The sequence below is a fragment of the Vipera ursinii genome (assembly GCF_947247035.1).
Source record: "Vipera ursinii genome assembly, chromosome: 3".
NCBI lineage: Eukaryota > Metazoa > Chordata > Lepidosauria > Squamata > Viperidae > Vipera > Vipera ursinii.
This window is the reverse complement of record NC_139516.1, coordinates 146360083-146369114: the sequence shown is the minus strand read 5'-3', so window position 1 is coordinate 146369114 and position 9032 is coordinate 146360083.

Here is a 9032-nt window from a genome sequence, read left to right as displayed (position 1 = left end):
ATAATTATCAGCAATGACAGGGGTCTTCAAACTTGGCCCTTTTATGACTTGTGGACTTCAATTCCCAGAATTCATCAGCCAGCATGCCTGGCTGAGGAATTCTGGGAGTTGAAGTCCACAAGTCATAAAAGGGCCAGGATTGAAGACCCCTGAGCAATGACATGGCCATCAAATGGCAGGCATTGCCCAATGATCTGAAAAAAAATTAAGACTTCCTCTGACTACATTTAGAAGATAATTTATCAATTATCAATTGCATGGAGGTAAATATCTGGTAATATGTGTGGTAATTATACTGCTATTGGTCACAAGGGCAAAGATTGCTAAGAGAATGGTAACTCTTAGCATTGCAACAAAGCTTTGAAAAAATAATGAAAATTGTATTACGGTAGTTCTTTTAAAATCTCACTCTTTCCTAATATAAAATGAAAATATGTATTCCCTTATAAAAATGGAGCTGAATGTATGTAGCTTAAAAATGACCAAATATCCAGCAACAATAGATTCTGCTAGATATTGTGCTCAAGAACAAACTGAAGGAAATGTTACGGTATTATACGAAAATTGGAGAACATGTTAAACAGATTGTACCATGAGGTTATTGAATAATATTTAATATTTAAAATATTAAATAAATATAATTTATAATGTACATTTGTAATATATATGGCATTCGTAATATACATGAATACTTTGATGTATTTACTAAATAAATTTAAATGGTTGCCCAACTCATACAGTGACTCTGGACATCTTACAACATTACAATTTCACAATGTGGTTTTTGACTCAAGATACTTACTACATCAATTAACTACACAATCTTCTGCAATTCTGTAATTACATGTAAATGCTCTGCATTATTTAAAAGCAATCCCACAATCCCACCACAGATATTTTATGGTAGCCAACAATTCATTGTCTCCATTTATTATAATCCTCTGCTTCATTTTCTTTAACCAATTACCAACAGCCGAATATATCTGATTAGAAATCACAGTTATACTTCAAAAGAGCAAATATGAGATTTTGACAACTATTCTTTGGGATAAAAATATTAGATATAGATGAGGTACCTTTTGACTGGAGGTCTTCATGGACTGAGGTAAAGCTTTTGTATGCTCTGTTGACAATTTTAACAGAATGCTTTAATCTTTATCTGTAAAAGAACAGGGGAATAAAAACCAAGAAGAAACAGACTGAAAATTGGATCAAGCAGCTAGTACTTCACAAAGTACAGATCAAGAACAAACAAAAAATCAAAAGCTGCGCTGGGCGCTAGATATTTTTAAAGGGGAAAAATATTTTGTAAGTTAAAAAAGGAAAAAAAACACTTCTTACATGCCTTCAAAAATGTTAATCTAAGTCTGCTGGAATGCAAACCTCCCATTCAAAAATGGAGTAGCTTATATAGGTGAAAAATGTACAAATGCTTTTAGAGAAAAAAATCCATTATATATATATATATATATATATATATATATATATATATATATATATATATATATATATATATATATATATATATAATTTTATTTAAAAATTAAAAAAGGAAGATAGAAAGAAATATGAAGTAAGAAAAAGAAAAGAAAAAGAAATCAAAGAAAGCCAGAAATGCAAGAAAGGAAAAGTAAAAGAATAAAGGAAAAACTTGACTTCTGATCTTCTTTACAGCAATTTTAAGTACATTTACAAATTTATCTCTTGCTCTATACTTATAGCAAGATCCTCTACTTTCTATAATTTATCCTGCCTAATTACCAAAATCATAAATCCTAAATTCATTTATATTTTCTTACACAAAAAGACATGGGTGTCAAACTCACGACATCACGTGATGTGTCGTGATGTATCACGACTTTTTTCCCATTGCCGGCAATGGGGTGGGTGCGGTTTTGGCATGACGCATCCGGTCCACAGGCCGGCAGTTTCACACCCCTGCCATAAAGCATTTCCAGTCAACAATAAACATTGATACTGTCTTTTATTTTTTCAAAGCACTCAATTAAGCCATCACAGTAAGTTCTATCATCTTCACCAACCATTCCTCCAAGGCTGAATCTTTTCACCTTTGTGCATACAATAATCTCTCTGCAGTTATCATCTACAAAAAACAAAGTTCTCTCACTTTCTTCCAATTGTTTGTCCATCAATTCCCAAAGAAAAAACTCTGGTCTCAGTTGTATATTAATTTTTTAAATCTTCTGAATCATTATGTACAATATATAAAATTTTCTAGCATTTTTACATGTCCACCAAGTATGGTAAGATGTTTCCCCATGTGCAACACCTCTATACATTCTAGAAAATTTCTCCTATGGTAGATACCAACAGTGCACTTTATGAAAACAGTCTTTTAAGAGTATAACATATTTCAACCTCATATTTTACCATTGTCCCCCTCATAAAGCTCATATTTTACCATTGTCCCATCTGTACATTATAACCAATATTTTTAGCCCATTTTATCATATATTCTTTCACTTATTCTTCTTCTGTTTTAAACTTCAGTAAACATTTTGAAATATATTTTAACAATACAATGTTCATCATTTGTACACATTTATATTTTAAACTCGGTCTTACAACCTTCAAAACCATAAACTCATTCGTCCACCTTAAATCTAATAACTGTAGGTACGAAAATCGTTGACAATTCTATCCCTTTTCCATTAGTTCTTCTGATTTTATTTTATAATCCCCTATAAATGAAGGCAAATACAGTATACATTTCTCAGGATAATGTCGTAAGATCCAATTTGGGTTGGTCACCAGAGGTGACCAGAGGTTTAGTCTTCCAAGCTTTGCTGGAGCTCCTCCTCAGGGAACTTTTCTCCCACCAGAATGTATGCCTTGGAATATTCTATGCATAGTATTTATGTGGTGCCTGGTTATGTGTGGCTTTTTAGTTGTAGATTGGACTGTTGATGGCTGGTTATTAAGTTGTTGGCTGTTAAGTGCTGGCAAGTTCTTGGCTCCCAAGCTGGTGGTAAATCAACAAATAATGTATTGCAAAGATCGCTTTGAGGTGGGGGATATTTCTGATGTAAACTACTGGATCCCCTGCACAGATTACTGCTGTGACTATGTAGGACAGATGAGGAGGAAGCTAACCACCAGACTGCAAGAACTTAAATGAGGAGTCAGACAAAGAGACCTGAACTCATTGGTAGCCTCACATTGCAATGAACAAGGGCATACATTCAATTTTGCAGCTACTTAAGATTGTTGGCTGAACAGGTACAAAAATAGCATTGGAAATGATTGAAGCCTGGGAAACAGGCCTCTTGTCAATCAACAGGTCATGTCCTTCTAACCCCGAGAGCCTTCTATTTCACAGCAGTACCCATTCATTCATCCAAAACAAACAACGATCTCCAAAGTACAGTTTCAAATCAGGCAGACCCAATCTTCCTCTTTCCTTTGCATCCTGTAACACTTTATATACCAGGACTCCTTGTATAATTATTATTCCTAAACTTTATAAAAATAGATGGTAGACCTCTAAAGAGTTCTAAATCATTGTTAATCAACTTCATAGATATGGTAGGTGTAATACCAAACAGATGACCTCTCAGTTTAAATGGATACGAACTTAGTCGATCATTATTATAAGAGGATATTAAAGTGTTACCAAGAAACAGACTTTTCCCAAACCTTTTAAAGTCCTAATGTTAGTATATCATTTGTCTGAGGTTTTTCTTTGTGGATTCAAATAGAAAGAAAGCCATGCAACAATAAAGGCTATATTACTAAATAATATGAAATAATTAGAATCAAGCCATCAAGGTTCAATTCATGCAGCTAATAGTGATCTATAAAGCCCTTCATAGTAGGGGATCAGATTACTTGTGGGACCCTCTCTTCTCAACTGTACCTACCCATCTTGTGCAATCCAACAGGAGAGCCACCCTCTGGGTCCTGTCTACTAGGGAGTGTTATCTGGCAGGTGGGTGCCTAGATAGGCTTCTCTGTTGTGGTTCCCACACTCTAGAACATCATTTTCTTGGAGATTAGGCTTGCCCCACCCCTACTGGCTTTTTGCAAGGTCTTCAAAGTCTAGCTTTATTGCTGAGCTTGGAACCCAGATTGTGTGGTTGAATCTGTATGTTGATTATATTGATTGGTTTTATCTCAGCTCCTGTATCTGTTATTTTTATGTTTTATCTTGTTTTTGTTTTCTATTAGCCACCTAGTCATATGTTCAAGATAGGTAACCATATATATTCCGTCGCGGGTTGAAGACCCACTTGTTTGAGTTAGCTGGTCTGGCCTGATGGGGAATATGGGTTTTTAATTGGTTTTTATTATTTATTATTGCTGTATTTTAATTGGGCATGGTTTAATTCTCTTTTAATTTTTGTATAGTTATTTATATATGCCCTGTGAACCGCCCTGAGTCCCTAGGGAGAAGGGCGGTATAGAAATCGAATAAATGAAATGAAATGAAATGAAATAAATTGAATATATAAACACTTAACCCAATATTAAATTTAGAAAAAAGGATAAAAGCAATATGGAGTCAACTACATTTATCAGAGGTAAGAGTCCTACAGGAAGCTCAATTTTATAAAAAAATATTCTGAGAAAGGCAACAAATCAGATAAATTGCTGGCCTGCAGTACTAACTGCTTAAGGATCAAAGATCAAAGCATTATTGCTTCTATCTGGGATAGAACCAAACATGTTTCTACAATGAAAGAGATGAAGCAACAGTTTGTAATTACTATTCCAGATTATATAGTAAACAGACAAATGATCCAGAAAAGACAAAAACAAATTTTGTTAAGTAATTTGAATTGCTCACAAAATTTATCTATCAAAAGGAAGTTGTTAATCAATGTATAACTGAAGATAAGTTCAGAAAGTCAATTAAAAAACTGAAATTGAATCACATAACATTCCTGTCAGAAGTACAGAAATATCTGGGTTTAAAGGAGTAGCCAGTGACATTACCAATGTCTGGGGATGCCCAGTTGGGAGCTTCTTTCATGTCCCTGGCAGGAGCTAGAGCAAAAAATGGGAGCTTACCCTGTCCTCGGCAGCATTTGGGCCTTTAACATGGGCTTGCTAGCTTCCAACCCAGCATCCTAACCCCACGAGCCACCTTGCTCCTACTGAAATTGAATAAAGCTCCAGAACAATAGTATTCTATATTATGCCATAAGACTTTCCAAGAAATGTTTTTTGTTTTTTTTAAAAAATGTTTTATTGATTTTCTAATTTTACATTTAAGTATTTAAAAAGCAACGTGGCGGCTGAGTTAATTGATAATTCAGTAACATACAAGTACCTTTAGTACAAGTCTCAAACTACTACATTAAAAATTCCCTCTCTTTTCCCATTAGTATTTACTGTCTCATGTTAACTAATACAATTCTTATTATATCCATTAAATAAAAATAATATTTTTACATTTAACAATAATTTTTAGCTTATACATATCCTAGTTATTTTAACATTCAGTCTTTATAGACAATCAATATCCTAATTAGTTTTTCCCCAATTTTTAGTTTCCCATTAATATTTAAATTTAATATTTATAATTTTCAAGTTTTAAGTAACCAAAGTTCCCTTTATCACGATTCATCACAAAGTCTAATGTTCAGGATACACGTCTTATCTGTTTGAATATATTCTATTTCTCACCATCTTACATTAACTAATTAATAATACAGTATAACATTCTTATTTTCTATTAATTTCCAAATGTCTTAAATTTAGTAACCAAAATTTCTCGTTTCAACATTAAATACTTCTTCTCTTTTTCTCTTAATGTCTATCTCATATTTAAGCTAGTAGTTTTTATTATAACAGCTAAGTAAAACATGTTTATTACATTTATCAATAGATTTTTAGCTTATATATATCTTAATTACTTTTACATTCAACCTTTATAGACAAATCAATATTCAAATTTAACTTTTAATATTTATACTTCCAAGTTTTAAATGACCAAAGTTTTGTTTATCCCAGCTCATAACAAAATCTAGTATTCAAAGTACAAATCTTATCTATTTGAGTATGTTCTGTTTTAATGCTCACTAATAAGTCAAAACCCCAATTTTCTTCAACCTTATTCTAGCTTGCTTTCTTTGCCAACTTGCCTTCCATATCCGTGCTTTAAAGTCATCAAATAGATCTCCCTCTGTTATTATATATATTATATATATATGGACTAGAAAAGGCCATCCAGTCACCATTTTTTGGGAAGAGCTAACAGATCGTCTCTCTATTTTTCCATCTCGGCGTAGTTGTCTTGAAATGTTTATCTTCCCTTCAATTTGTTCTTCTTGATTCTCAGGTTTCTTCTGGTTTATATAGAAAGTCTTTTCTATTTTCTGTGTTGTCAGTCCCTTTTCTGGGTTTTCCACTAACTGTGTTTGTTGATCAGTTGAATCTTCTATCATAGTATTTAATTGTTCCACTTCTATTATATTCTGTATAGTTGATTCTTTACTTGTAATCAAAGTTTGGGTTTTTATATCTAGGCTGACATCTTGTTCTTTTCTGTAGCTTCTTATTTCATCAGTGGCTGTAAGAATAGTTTCATAAATTGCTTTCAACATAAAAATAATCTGTTCCTGATCTTCATCCATATTCTCTTAGTGGTGTGTTACATTAAAAGCTTTACAATCAGAGAATAAAAATAGTTTTGTCACTGAGACGACTTTCCAAGATATGTTGATTACATCTTTAACTCGAGTAATTAAATTTAGTAATATGAAAACCTATCACAAAAATAAGTCCTTATCTCTTAGTGTTAGAGAACACTAAGGCAAAGCCTTATGGGGCAATTGTCACAAACTAGAATTACCAGAGTACTAAAGCATAGTTGCCAAGTATTACTGCAAATTGGAATGGAACTGCCCTAAAACAGTGTGTTTACCACATTTCTTTGAGACGATTCAGAAGATGGCATCATAAAGTTCAAGCAGATTCCCTCTATTTCCTTAAGAGATGATTGAAGTAGATTTAGTTCTCAAACCAAGTGTACTTATTGTTCAGGTTACTTCTAATAAATCATGTTTCCAGCAGCACAGGCTCAGCTTTTTCTAACATAAGGATGCCATGTATAGATTTTCCAGATGCATACTGTTAAATAGTGGGTTCTTTGGTGCAGGAATGAAGACGCGGAACAGAGTACAGGATAACTCATAGTTTATTTCGTGCTGGAACTGTACTGGGGAAATGCCTGCAACAAGCTTCAATATATAGTCTAGCCCCTAGGCGGCAACCAATAGGTTTGAATCAACCATTGCCGCCTGCAGATAGCCAATTGCAGCACAGGAGACTTAAAGTCTCATGGTGTTAAACAAGAGCCCAGTACATAACACATACCATTTGCATAATCATTCTCTTTTTAAGGGATGCAACTTGCAAATCAATCCTATGCTCCTTCGGCCTAACCTTTGGCGAACCCATGATGTTAATTAATATTCTATCTTTTAGGAAAGAGACATGTCCTCCCCCTTTACTACTGGAGATGACGAATAGACTGAGTAACAGTGACCTGACCCAACAAGAAATCTCAAAGACTGCAATGATTAAGAAGACTTCCATTTTATAAATATTGTGCTTACGAGTGTGCTTTAAACTTTTAAGTCTAAACACATTTATTAGAAGGAAAGACCAATTACACAGATTGAGGCTATGCTGTGTGCTTCATTAATAAGAATACTTTCTGCTGGGGGGAGAATTGTTTCAGCTACATGTATTCAACATTACCTACTAATCATAATAACTTGGCACTGACTGATTCCTTCAGGGTAATATCAAACTTCTTAAGGCATTTTCACAAGAGATGGAAAACTCACATCAGTGTTATCAGTAATTTTCTGGTCCTGAATAGAAAACTCTTAAAGTGGAACTTTTAAAATGCCGCTAGGACTCAAATTTCATAAGAATAAGCCGCACTCAAAACACACTTTTACAGAGTGCATACGAAACAGTAATATTTCTGAGGGGTAGCTTTGCATACATCAGGGGTAGGCAATCTCGGCTCTTTTATGACTCATGGACTTCAACTCCCAGAATTTCTGGGAGTTGAAGTCCATGAGTCATAAAAGAGCCAAGGTTGCCTACCCTTGTCCTAGCCAATATATATACACATTAAAAGTGTATTGTGACAGAGATGGTGTGGAGCAATCATGAGAAATCAATGGCTTTTGTTTACAAAGCTAACATTATATTATAACATTTTCAACATTTTCAAACTGAGCAGATGCAATCAACAAAGGATAAAGAGAAGGGGCAAGACTATATAGATAATGCCTACTGCTCCCAGTAGTGAAGTTCTGGCTTCCATGCATGTTTGTTTTTTGTTTTTTAAATTAGTTTTCTTCTGCATGATTTACTAACAGAATGGAATAAAAATGCTCATTTACTGGTAGAAAATGGATGCAGAATGATTCAGAAAATACCTTAGTATAGCATATGAGAAATATATGCTGACTTCCAAATCTGGAGTTGCCATGCTGTTTGTGTTATGCAGTTTTGCCAGATGCATAATCTATGCCAGGGGTAGGCAACCTTGGCTCTTTTATGACTCGTGGACTTCAACTCCCAGAATTCCTGAGCCAGTGGGAGTTGAAGTCCACGAGTCATAAAAGAGCCAAGGTTGCCTACCCCTGATGTATGCAAAGCTACCCCTCAGAAGTATTACTGTTTCGTATGCACATGGGCTAGGATTTAACCACAGGAACATGCACATCGGTGCAAATCAAAGCATCAAGTCCTGCGAAATGTATTAAAGTTAAAAAAAAAACACCAACCGCAATAGGTAGGGTGTAATACTGTGGTTCTTCTTTGTTACCTTCATCATGGAGAGGAGGAGGAGGAAGAGGAGAGAAACAGTATGACCTTTATCTTTCTATCTGAAGATGATGCAATGGCGATGTTCCAAACAATTATGGGGCAAACTTTAGCACATCTCTTTTGATAAGCTGGTTTTTCTTCTCTCTCTTTGATGAAACTGGCTACTCTCCTGGCTTCCATAACTACTTTATGCACGTATCGAGTTATGCAATCAC